The following is a 13389-nucleotide window of genomic DNA, read 5'->3' on the forward strand; positions in this document are numbered from 1 at the left end:
TCAGTGAACATAGCTGTTAGTTAATAACTTACAGCAATCAGCAGAAATTTTATTTCCACCCAATTTTATATCGGTAAATGTGAAATGCCAACTATCATTAGTGCATCAAAATATTCGAGGGCTTAGAAGCAAAATTACTGAACTACTTATGTGCATTGATGAATTAGAGTCATCGAACCCAGTTCATATAATCTGCCTCTCTGAACATCATGTGACCACTGGTATAGATATGTTAAACCTTACAGAATTTAAGTTAGCCTCTTACTTCTGTAGACAAAATATAGAGAAAGGAGTAGTTGCCACATTTTTTAAAAACAGTTTTAAATTTAAGAATATTGACATTAATAAATTTTGCTTAGAGCAGCACTTAGAAGCATGTGCAACAGAGATAGAATTTCATAATAGGTCCTGTATAACAGTAGCCATACACAGAGCACCTTCAGGATATTTCAACCTGTTTATAAACGGTCTTGAAGATATATTATATCATCTAAAATTAAAATACAAAGAACTAGTGGTTGCTGGTGATTTTAATATAGATGTCCTGAAAAACACTGTCAGTGAACAGTTACTGAAATCAGTTACATTGTCATTCAATTTAATTTCTTCTGTAAATTTCCCAACTAGGGTATACAAATGTTCTAAGACTGCCATTGATAATACCTTTATAGACAATTCTAGGCAACTAAGCCACATTACAAAACCGGTAGTAAATATAACAACTAGATTATACAAATGTCCTAAAACTGCCATTGATAATATCTCTATAGGCAACTAAGCCACATTACAAAACCAGTAGTAAATGGGTTATCTGACCATGACAGGCAAAACCTAACATTAATCTCTGAAAATTGTCAGGGTAGTATATCTTTCAGAACTGTTTACAGATGGCCAATAAAACAGTCAAAAACTGAGAAATTTAGGAGATTGCTCAAAGAAATTAATTGGATGGATGTTTACAGCATCCAAGACACAAATTGAAAATACAAAACATTCATTAATAAAGTTAGCACCTTATTTGAAAATTGTTTTCCCCTCAAGGTAACTCAAATTAAGCAGAAGTCTAATAAGAAACCATGGATCACACAATGGATAAAGATATCATATGAGACAAAAAGGAAACTCTATCTGATATGTAGGGACACCTTTGATACTAGCATTGTAGCTCATTACAAAAATTACTGCAAAATATTGAAGAAGGTTATCCAGAAATCTAAACACCTGCATTAGAAGAAGATAAATACACCCAGCAATAAAGTAAAAACAATATGAGATACAGTTAAGTCAGAGACAGGTAGGACCAGAAATGAGGAGGAACAAATAGGTCTAAAAATAAATGACACCCTGGTAACAAACACATGTTGTGTTGCAAACCGTTTAAACAAGTATTTTGTCTCTGTTAATGATAGCATGGGGCTGTCAGGTTCTGTAAATAATGCAGCAGAATATCTGAGACCAGTGCCACAAGCAATCTCAGTAAAATGGAATTGACATTTACTTCACCCAAAGAAATAGAATCCATCATAAAGTCCTTGCAATCAAAGCATCCTAGTGGTTATGATAACGTATCAACAAAGTTAACAAAAGAGTGTTCATGTGAGCTAAGTCATATCTTAAGTTATTTGTGTAATCAATCACTTATCACAGGAACATTCCCGGACTGGCTTAAATATGCTGAAGTTATACCTCTCCACAAGAAAGGGGACAAAGAAATGCCATCAAATTACTGACCGATCTCACTTGTTCCAACTTTTTCAAAAATCTTTGAAAAGGTTATGTTCAAGCATCTACTTAAGAACCTTAGTGAAAATAACATACTGTCAAAGTCACAGTTTGGGTTTCTTAAGGATTCTGATATTGAGAAGGCTATTTACACTTACAGTGAAAATGTCCTTAATTCATTATACAACAAATTAGAGGCAACTGGCATATTCTGTGACCTCTCAAAGGCTTTTGACTGTGTGAATCACAGCATTCTTTTAAGTAATTTAAAATATTATGGCAATACTGGTAGTGCTGCAATGTGATTTCAGTCATATCTTACTAATAGAAAACAAAGGGTGTCATTATGTAACAATTCAGCAGTAGGCTACCAGACATCATCTGACTGGGAAGAAATTACATGTGGTGTTCTCCAAGGTTCCATACTAGGTCCACTACCTGTCATCCGTTACATTACCAGATGCCAAGTTTGTCTTATTTGCAGATGATACAAACATTGCAATAAATAGTAAATCAAATATAAATTTAGAAAGAGCAGCTAATCAAATTACTGACATTAATAAGTGGTTCGTAGTCAATTCACTGTCATTAAACTTTGAAAAGATCCACTATATGCAGTTAGAACTTCCAAGAGATTTCCTTCTAGTGTGTGTATAAAACATGATGACATGGAAATAGGAGAAGTTGAGAGTGTAACATTCTTGGGATTACAACTTGATAATAAATTCAGTCGGGAGACTGTAATGTAGATATGTATTTTATGTATTCTGTCATATAGTCAATGTAAGTAAAAGTATTATGCTTCAACGATTCGTTGCTGTAACTTGTATCCCATGTCATGAACCTGATTTCGTGGATAAATAACATAAATAAATAAATAAATAAAAATAAACATACTAACGAACTGCTAAAGTGCCGAAACAAGTCTGTGTTTGCAATGCGAATGATGTCATACATAGGAGATATAAATATTAAAAAAACTGGCATATTTTGCTTATTTTCACTCCATTGTGTCATATGGTATCATATTTTGGGGTAACTTCACAAACTGAGAAAAATTTTTAGAGTACAGAAGTGTATATAAGAGTAATGTGTAGTGTAAATCCAAGAACGTCGTGTCGAAACCTATTCAAGGAATTGGGCATACTAACAACAGTATATTTATTCCTTAATGAAGTTTGTTGCAATCTCTTTTTCCAGCTAACTGCTTAGTATATAGTGTCAATACTAGGAATAAGAACAATATACATAAAGATTTAAAATCACTTACTCTTGCCCAGAAAGGAGTCCAATATTCAGCAATGCATATTTTCAATAAGTTACCAGCAACCATTAAGAGTTTAATTTCAGACAAGGCACAATTTAAACATAATTAAAAGAATTTTGGGTGGCCAACTCCTTCTCTTCCATCCATGAATTTCTCAACAATTGCAGTAGACCATTTTAATGAAAATTTATTATACTTTAATTTTTGACAATACTTGGTTGTAACAGCCAAGTAACTACCTACTGTGTGAACGATGGATGTATGGAAAGCAGATGTAAGCCTTAAGTCTGTAAATAGTGGAAGTTTAATTTTAATTCAAGTAAATAATTTTACTGTTTGAGGATAATTAAAATTAATGAAACTCAAGTTTTTCTAATTTCATTTTTGTAATGTGTTTATCTGACATGTTCCACACCCAGGAGGATCCTCTCTTTTGTGGGTCTATGGAATGAATAGTTAATCTGATCTAATCTAATCTAATGCATTGTCATGCTTGCCTGTGGGACCTGACCCTGCCTTCAACAAAGCTTTTGTCTTTTTTCAGATTAATGATCATTTGTAGCAAGCAGTGGGTTGACTTCCAGTAACAGCCTATCACATAGTTCAGGCCATCCATCAGGATCCTGTGCTCCATCAGATGGTCCAGTTTGTTTGTGATGGTTTGGCTCCATAACTATTTCCTCCTCTATCATGAGCTGGTGGTTCTTGACAGTGCACTCCTCCTTAGCACTGATTCCAATGACACCCACATCATTGTTCCTACAGACATGCAAACTGACATACTTGCTCTCCTACACATTGACATGAACTATATGAAGGTTCTTGTACAGTGATTCATCTACTGGCCTGGAACTGATTCAGAAATTGAGAGGGTCATTCATGAGTGCAAAGAGTGTGCGTAGCAGCAGGCGGCACCACCATGGACTTACACTCCATGGCCCACACACAGTTTGCCATGGGATTGCATCCACATTGACTTTGAGGGCCACTTTTGAAATTCCATGTAGTTGAAAGTAGTTGATGCATTACCCAACTATCCCTATGTAACGCGCATGTGATCCACACAGCAGAAGCTAATGTGCAGGCTTTCACCCAGGTTTTTACAATCAAAGGTCTGCCCAGGATGATCTCTTATAATGGTTCACAGTTTGTTTCAGAATTTTTCAGACTTTCTGCATCTGCAGTGGTATTACCAGACTCATGTCTGCTCCGTTTCACCCACAGCTGAATGGGCAGGAGCAGCACATGGTATGCACATTTAAGACTCAGTTAAAGAAGTGCTTGGCAGATTCATCGGTATACTTGGCATTGGCTCTGTTTCTCAGAATCTACAGGACCAACCTGTTTATTGGCTGTAGTCCAGGCGAAATTCTCCATGACCATCAGTCCCCGATGCTGCTTCATCTGCTCTGCCCTGTGCTGCAACCAGAGGTGCATCCGCATTATACTCCAAGCAACCCTGTCTGGGTGTGCATCTTTGTTCAGGGGCCTGGTTGGGCACCAGTGATGATGTGTGCAGCATGCAGTTGGAAGGTATTCATGGTGGATGCCGGCAGGGTGCACCTCTCGTGCCATCAGAACCAGCTGTGCCCTAGGTAAAGTCCTGTGCCACCTCCTGGCAGGAAGCCCACCCCACCCCATGTGCTGTTAGATGATGGTGACATCAAGATGCAGCTGATGAACATGCTGGACATTCTGTCAGTGTCTGGCAGCAGCTGCCATGATGCTGCCCACCATTGCCTGGGCCGCTTCCCCCTGTATGCCCCAGCAGGCCAGAGGCAACTTACTGTCCAGTCTTGTGACAGTGATACCACTTCAGGTGCAGATGAGCCAATGGAGATGAATACCATTGACTTCCAGCTACCATCAACCCTTTGCCATGGCCACTGCTGCCAGGTCACCTGGGCAGAACCCATGGCCTCCTCAGCCATGCGAGTCCATTGCCAGCAGCCCTGCACGGTAGTCACCCTACCTTTGTTTGCCAATGCCTGTCACTTTGGCTCCCTGCTGGAGGGCAGGAAGTGGTGGCATGGTTGCATATGCCACTGCCATGACTGCAAAATTTGCATTTTGCACCACCTATGAGGAGGCAGCATGAAGGTACTTGCTTCTCTCGATGGCAGTGCCACCAGAGGTCAAGTGTTGCACATTGCACACAGCCAGTGCGGCCTCGCTCCCTTGTGCTTCAGCTGTGCTACATGAAAGTTCCACTTACGGACTTGGACAGTTACGTGTTATTGTAGGATGAACATAGCATGTGATCACACTTGAGGTGGACTTGCGTTCTTCAGTTAACATCCTCTCATGCTTGTGTAGTTCCGGTGCTCTGCTCACTGCTGTTGTATATAATTGTGTGTTGTGTTTGTCAATAAAGAACTGTAGACACTACAATTTTTGAAGTGATTTTATTCATTGTGTGATTTGTGTTGCATTTTCTCTCTTTTAACTTGTTGTAGGCTGTCTACATTCCTTAACACTGAGTCTAATCTTCAATAGTGCCTTCTAACAGCATATTTTAGTGGCTTCAAATTGTTTCATTTCTGTCTTCCCCATTGCCCATGTTTCCATGCATACACAGCTGTTATCCAAACTAGCTTTTTGATACTCTTTTTCTAGTCTTGTGATGCAGATTTTTGGAAATTAACAGCTGTTTCTTCCTAGAGAAACCTCTTTTGCCTTGTGCAATATTTGCTGTGTCTTCCTTACATCATCCTTCTTTACTTATTCTACTCCAAGAATTGCAAAGTTCATCCACCTCATCAAGAGAGTGAGGTATTACATGCTGTTTAGGCAAACAACATTTCACACTTCTTGTTTAGTAGGGAGTAAGTTGCAGAACACATATTGTGCATAGGTGTTTTTTTCATATGTGCAGACAGAAGGTAAATGGGAGATGTGGAGTATGAGAATACAGCAAGGTGTGAAGACAAATAAAAGGCTTCACCTGCTGTGAGTAGGGTCTTTCACATTTGGCTTTACGGCTAGGTGGCAGCTTGAGCATCAAAGAGCAACCACATTCTCCAAGAATGAAAACAAAACACAAGATTGTTCCATGACAAATAAAATGTAGTGGAATCTGGAATATCATGTTGAGTCTTTGAGGTGTGTGGAGTATGAAATGTTGTGTTCTACTTTAATTTGCAACTTACTCTAATGATCTGTACACCCATTCAAGGAAGAATATATTTCTAAAAGGAAAGTAGTGGATGTGCTTTTTTGTGATTTGAGTAGAAGTTATCTTCTTTTGCTCCAATAACAGCTGCAGAACATGAAGAATCCAATCCTATCCTTGGCTACACATGAGATTTCAGAGGCACTGATTAGCAGTATTAGCTGAGCAATGCTGCAGGGTGGTGCTTCTGTCTGACACAGTACAGTCCACCTATCACTGCTTCAAGAAATTGGGTGTTCTGGGTAGGGTAAATCATCATGGTACATCACCACATACATGAAGAGAGAATGCAGTTCATCGGAAAGGGTGAGCTGTTCTGAAAATAAAGAAATCCACTTTGAAAATTTTTTCATTTGGACAGTGACACAGTGTATCAGCATTATCATGTTTAAGAAAATTGTGTAGTAATGTTTTACAGGGTAACAATTGAACTATATGGAATAAAATAGTCATAACTTCTGAACCGTTTGTGTTAGGATGTTCAAACTGCGTGGTTGGTGGTGGGGCATGATGAGAATTAGTATGTGCATGTGCGCACTCCTTGTTGTTGTCAACCATTTGCACATGAAAATGTCACGGTACAGTGTGCCTATGCATATGCTTGTGAAGGCCAACTATGTGAGCAACAACAGCTCAACTGTGGCTCCAAGGAAGTCTGTGACTGAGTTCAAGCTGACGACAACCCATCCAAGTGTGCTAACAATCAAGAATTTGATTTGCATGTTAGAGAGAATGGGCAGTGTTCGTGATGACAGTGTTGGCAATGATAGTCATCCAAAAAGGGTGAAAATGCCTGAAAATATTGAGAAGATATGTGCTGTGTTTCAAACAAACCCCAGGAAATTGATCAGATGAGCTGCACAACAGGTGGGAACCAACCAGGAGACACTGTAACAAATTGTTGTTGAAGACCTGTATCTCTCCCTATATAAAATTCAAACCCATCAGCTATTAAGCCCCAGGGTCATGGAACAGAGGTTGTGTTTCACCAACACTATTGTCCACAGAATAGATGAATAGGACTTTGATATGAATATAGTTTGATTTACTGATGAAGTCCACTTCCATTTGGATGGATTTGTCATAAGCAAAATTGGCACTTGTCAGGGACTGAGAACCCGCTTTTCATGATCAAGAACTCTCTTAACCCTCAACAAGTGATTGTGTGGTGTGCAATGTCCAGCCACATAATAATCAGTGCAATTTTCCTTGATGGTGTGGTGACAACCAAATGGTATGAAAGTTTTGGAAGATGATTTCATCCCCATTATCCATAGTGATCCTGATTTCAACAAGATATGATTCAAGCAAGAAGGAGCTCGGCTCCATCAAATCAGAAGTATGTTTGATGTCTTGGAGGAGCACTTTGGGTCCTGGATTCTGTCTCTGTAGTACTCAGAGGCCACTGGCATGGGCCTTCATTGGCCACCATGTTCCCCAGATCTGAACACATGCAACACCTTTTTGTGGGGCTGTATTAAAGACAAGGTGTACAGCAATAATAGAAAACCATTTTGGAGCTGAAAATAGCTATTCAGCAGGTCATCAACAGCATCAATATTCCATCACTTCAGTGGATCATGCAGAAATTGGCTACTCATCTGCATCATATCACTGCCAATCTCATAATCTAAATCCAAATATCTGTAGTGACATTTACATGTTGAATAAAGTGTGTGTGCTCCATAGTTTGAACGTAATTTACATTTTTTTTTATATAATTCGATAATTGTCTCCCTGTATTAGAGTAATATAGGGCATGTAATAGAGACTATTTGGATTGTATGCCAGTCATTACTAGAAAAACGACCACAGAGGCTCCAGAATGGTTTAAATGTCTATTACAACAAATTTCTGACGAAGTGAATTTTAATTTTAAGAAATTATCTGATAAAGTAGATTGAACAAATAAGAAACTGTCTGACACTAGAATGAATTATCTGACACTAGGAAAGAACTATCTGACAGAGTATAGTCTAAAGTAATGAACTGTCTGTCAAGGTATAAAATATGAAACAAGAACTAAAATTAGAGGTAACATAATGTGTCAAACAGGAAATAGAAGCTAAATTAACCAACATTTCAAGTATTTTGACACATTTGCCTCAGTAATAGAAGGAAAGGTCAATAACCAATGCCATTTAGTTTGTGAGGAAATAAAAGAGCAATTCAAAGAGTTAGATGATTGAATTAACAACGTAGGTCAGTTTACCATTAGAGAGATCAACCACCCAGGTTAAAGGGCAAATCTAACATGCAAATCAGTGTGTGACTGTTTTAGAACAAAGCAAAGAATTTAGAGAACAGGAAATGCTATCTAATTTGGAGGAATGATTACACAAATTTGTAAATTATGCCATATGAGAGAAAGTAAAATTGCTTAACCTTAACATTCTTCCTAAGGAAGGTGCTGAAGAACATGTACTTTGGTTAAAGTTTGTTAAACTTTATCTCATTAAACAAGTAAATACCAATACAGTAATGCATTATTTGCAAGTATATTTTCATGATGTGGCTAAACCATGATGTCTATTAACTGATAATGGGCCACAATTTATTAGCCATATTTTAAGGAATACTTATCTTATGGAGGGATTAGACCCATAACTATATCCCAGTGTAGTACACAAACCAATCTTTATGAACATGTTATGAAGGAATTAGTACAACTGCATAAAATGTACTGTTCTACGAGGCACAACTAGTGCTGGAATTTCAAGTAATCATTAATGAATTACCAAATATGTCAACAGGATTAACTCCTATAGAAACTATGAACAAACCCTTTATAGGACACCCCTTGTTAAAATTGTTTAGAACAACAGATTCACCAGTGATTGACTTGGATAAATTGCAAGGGAATGCACATGAGAATCTGATTACACAGGCACAAAAAAGATTCAAAACTTTTAATGATAAGGCTGCTGTACAAAACTTTCAAATAAATGATTTGGTATTAGCATGTGATTTTCATCATAGCTTGATTTTAAAGAAGGAAACAAGCAAGTTTTTTCAGCACTGTGAGCCTTTTAAGTTCAGAATATACTGCATCCAGAAGCAGTAAATTTAATAGACCTTGATACAGAAGAAAATAAAGGATTATACAATATAGATAAGATAAGATAGATAAGAACTGTGGACCTTGCCGTTGGTGAGGAGGCTTGCGTGCCTCAGTGATACAGATAGCCATACCGTAGGTGCAACCACAATGGAGGGGTATCTGTTCAGAGGACAGACAAACGTGTGGTTCCTGAAGAGGGGCAGCAACCTTTTCAGTAGTTGCAGGGGCAACAGTCTGGATGATTGACTGATCTGACCTTGTAACATTAACCAAAACGGCCTTGCTGTGCTGGTACTGCGAACAGCTGAAAGCGAGGGGAAACTACAGCCGTAATTTTTCCCGAGGGCATGCAGCTTTACATTATGGTTAAATGATGATGGCATCCTCTTGGGTAAAATATTCCAGAGGTAAAATAGTCCCCCATTTGGTACTCCGGGTGGGGACTACTCAGGAGGCATTTTACGGATCGGAGCGTGGAATGTCAGATCCCTTAATCGAGCAGGTAGGTTAGAAAATTTAAAAAGGGAAATAGATAGGTTAAAGTTAGATATAGTGGGAATTAGTGAAGTTCGGTGGTAGGAGGAACAAGACTTATGGTCAGGCAAATACAGGGTTATAAATACAAAATCAACTAGGGGTAATGCAGGAGTCAGTGTAATAATGAATAAAAAAATCAGAGTGCGGGTAAGCTACTACAAACAGCATAATGAATGCCTTATTGTGGCCAAGATAGACATGAAGCCCATGGCTACTACAGTAGTACAAGTTTATATGCCAACTAGCTCTGCAGATGATGAAGAAATTGAAGAAATGTATGATGAAATAAAAGAAATTATTCAGATAGTGAAGGGAGATGAAAATTTAATAGTCATGGGTGACTGGAATTCAGTAGTAGGAAAAGGGAGAGATGGAAACGTAGTAGGTGAATATGGATTGGGGCCAAGAAATGAAAGAGGAAGCCGCCTGGTAGAATTTTGCACAGAGCACAACTTCATCATAGCTAACACTTGGTTCAAGAGTCATAAAAGAAGGCTGTATACATGGAAGAAGCCTGGAGATACTGACAGGTTTCAGATAGATTATATAATGGTAAGACAGAGATTTAGGAACCAGGTTTTAAATTGTAAGACATTTCCAGGGGCAGATGTGGACTCTGACCACAATCTATTGGTTATGAACTGTAGATTAAAATTGAAGAAACTGCAAAAAGGTGGGAATTTAAGGAGATGGGACCTGGATAAACTGACTAAACCAGAGGTTGCACAGAGTTTCAGGGAGAGCATAAGGGAACAATTGACAGGAATGGGGGAAAGAAATACAGTAGAAGAAGAATGGGTAGCTTTGAGGGATGAAGTAGTGAAGGCAGCAGAGGATCAAGTAGGTAAAAGGACAAGGGCTAGTAGAAATCTTTGGGTAACATAAGAAATATTGAATTTAATTGATGATAGGAAAAAATATAAAAATGCAGTACATGAAGCAGGCAAAAAGGAATACAGACGTCTCAAAAATGAGATCGACAGGAAGTGCAAAATGGCTAAGCAGGGATGGCTAGAGGACAAATGTAAGGATGTAAAGGCTTATCTCACTAGGGGTAAGATAGATACTGCCTACAGGAAAATTAAAGAGACCTTTGGAGAAAAGAGAACCACTTGTATGAATATCAAGAGCTCAGATGGAAACCAAGTTGTAAGCAAAGAAGGGAAAGTAGAAAGATGGAAGGAGTATATAGAGTCTATACAAGGGTGATGTACTTGAGGACAATATTATGGAAATGGAAGAGGATGGGGGATATGATACTGCATGAAGAGTTTGAAGAGCACTGAAAGACCTGAGTCGAAACAACGCCCTGGGAGTAGACAACGTTCCATTAGAACTACTGACAGCCTTGGGAGAGCCTGGCCGACCAAAACTCTACCATCTGGTGAGCAAGATGTTTGAGACAGGCGAAATACCCACAGACTTCAAGAAGAATATAATAATTCCAATACCAAAGAAAGCAGGTGTTGACAGATGTGAAAATTACCGAACTATCAGTTTAATAAGTCACAGCTGCAAAATACTAACACGAATTCTTTACAGACAAATGGAAAAACTGGTAGAAGTGGACCTCGGGGAAGATCAGTTTGGATTCCATAGAAATGTTGGAACATGTGAGGCAATACTGACCTTACGACTTATCTTAGAAGAAAGATTAAGAAAAGGCAAACCTACGTTTCTAGCATTTGTAGACTCAGAGAAAGCTTCTGACAATGTTAACTGGAATACTCTCTTTCAAATTCTGCAGGTGGCAGGGGTAAAATACAGGGAACGAAAGGCTATTTACAATTTGTACAGAAACCAGATGGCAGTTATAAGAGTCGGGGGGCATTAAAGGGAAGCAGTGGTTGGGAAAGGAGTGAGACAGGGTTGTAGCCTCTCCCCGATGTTATTCAATCTGTGTATTGAGCAAGCAGTAAAGGAAACAAAAGAAAAATTCGGAGTAGGTATTAAAATTCATGGAGAAGAACTAAAAACTTTGAGGTTCGCCGATGACATTGTAATTCTGTCAGAGACAGCAAAGGACTTGGAAGAGCAGTTGAACGGAATGGATACTGTCTTGAAAGGGGGATATAAGATGAACATCAACAAAAGCAAAATGAGGATAATGGAATGTAGTCAAATTAAGTCAGGTGATGCTGAGGGATTTAGATTAGGAAATGAGACACTTAAAGTAGTAAAGGAGTTTTGCTATTTGGGGAGCAAAATAACTGATGATGGTCGAAGTAGAGAGGATATAAAATGTAGACTGGCAATGGCAAGGAAAGCGTTTCCCAAGAAGAGAAATTTGTTATCATCGAGTATAGATTTAAGTGTCAAGAAGTCGTTTCTGAAAGTATTTGTATGGAGTGTAGCCATGTATGGAAGTGAAACATGGACGATAAATAGTTTGGACAAGAAGAGAATAGAAGCTTTCGAAATGTGGTGCTACAGAAGAATGCTGAAGATTAGATGGGTAGATCATATAACTAATGAGGAGGTATTGAATAGGATTGGGGAGAAGAGAAGTTTGTGGCGCAATTTGACTAGAAGAAGGGATCGGTTGGTAGGACATGTTCTGAAGCATCAAGGGATCACCAATTTAGTATTGGAGGGCAGCCTGGAGGGTAAAAATCGTAGAGGGAGACCAAGAGATGAACACACTAAACAGATACAGAAGGATGTAGGTTGCAGTAAGTACTGGGAGATGAAGAAGCTTGCACTGGATAGAGTAACATGGAGAGCTGCATCAAACCAGTCTGAGGACTGAAGACCACAACAACAACAACAACATCAACAACAACATGATTAGAAGATTTAAGTCCTCAAGGGGGTTTGCACCTTTTGTGTATTCGGTGGATTAATGACCACCTGACATCTGAGTTACATTTGTTCTGTATTTTTATCTTAGTCCCCCCCCCCCTAAAAAAAAAAGATAGGGTGAGAGAGAGAGAGATGGTCCCAACACCTGTACGTGCAACATCTAGTGTTTATTCAGTAATAATTGCATTGGTATTCTTTACAAAGACAATCATGAACTTAGTGAGTAAACTTAGCTCTAAATCAACATTTATCTGGAAAATTTTGAAGATGTATGATGTACCATACTACACAAAAAGCCAGCAATAAGAACAATATTAGCTCTATTATCATGTGACAGTAATAGAAATGTGGAGGAAGTAATAGCACTATGACACATGCAGAGAAATGCTTTAACTCACAAGGTCTTTGCATAAGCTATGAATATAGTAAAAAGATAAATATTCTGGAATTTAGAATAAGAATTTATCAGTTTTGTAAATTTTTTAAACATAAAGAAAGAAGAATAGAATGGTTGTGTTTGTATATGATTTTTTTATGGGAGCTTAAGTATGGGTAGTAATATCACCTCTATTGAGTATTGAGCAATGAACAGACCAACCACAGAAATTATATTGACTGTTGACAGTGACTAAAGTGAATATACTTGCCTATACCATTGCAGTTCATAGGTATTTGTTATGATCAATTTTTGGGGTGTCTGTGATGGTGAAGCCATGGCAAGTCCTTTCTATTGGGAATGCTGAATGACTTCTCCCCCCAGCACCACAGTAAAGTACCCTAGCAGATGGAGTCCCTGGGGTTGTCAGTGGCAAGGGAATGCTGAATGAC

This window comes from Schistocerca nitens, chromosome 4, assembly GCF_023898315.1.
Source record: "Schistocerca nitens isolate TAMUIC-IGC-003100 chromosome 4, iqSchNite1.1, whole genome shotgun sequence".
Classification (NCBI taxonomy): domain Eukaryota; kingdom Metazoa; phylum Arthropoda; class Insecta; order Orthoptera; family Acrididae; genus Schistocerca; species Schistocerca nitens.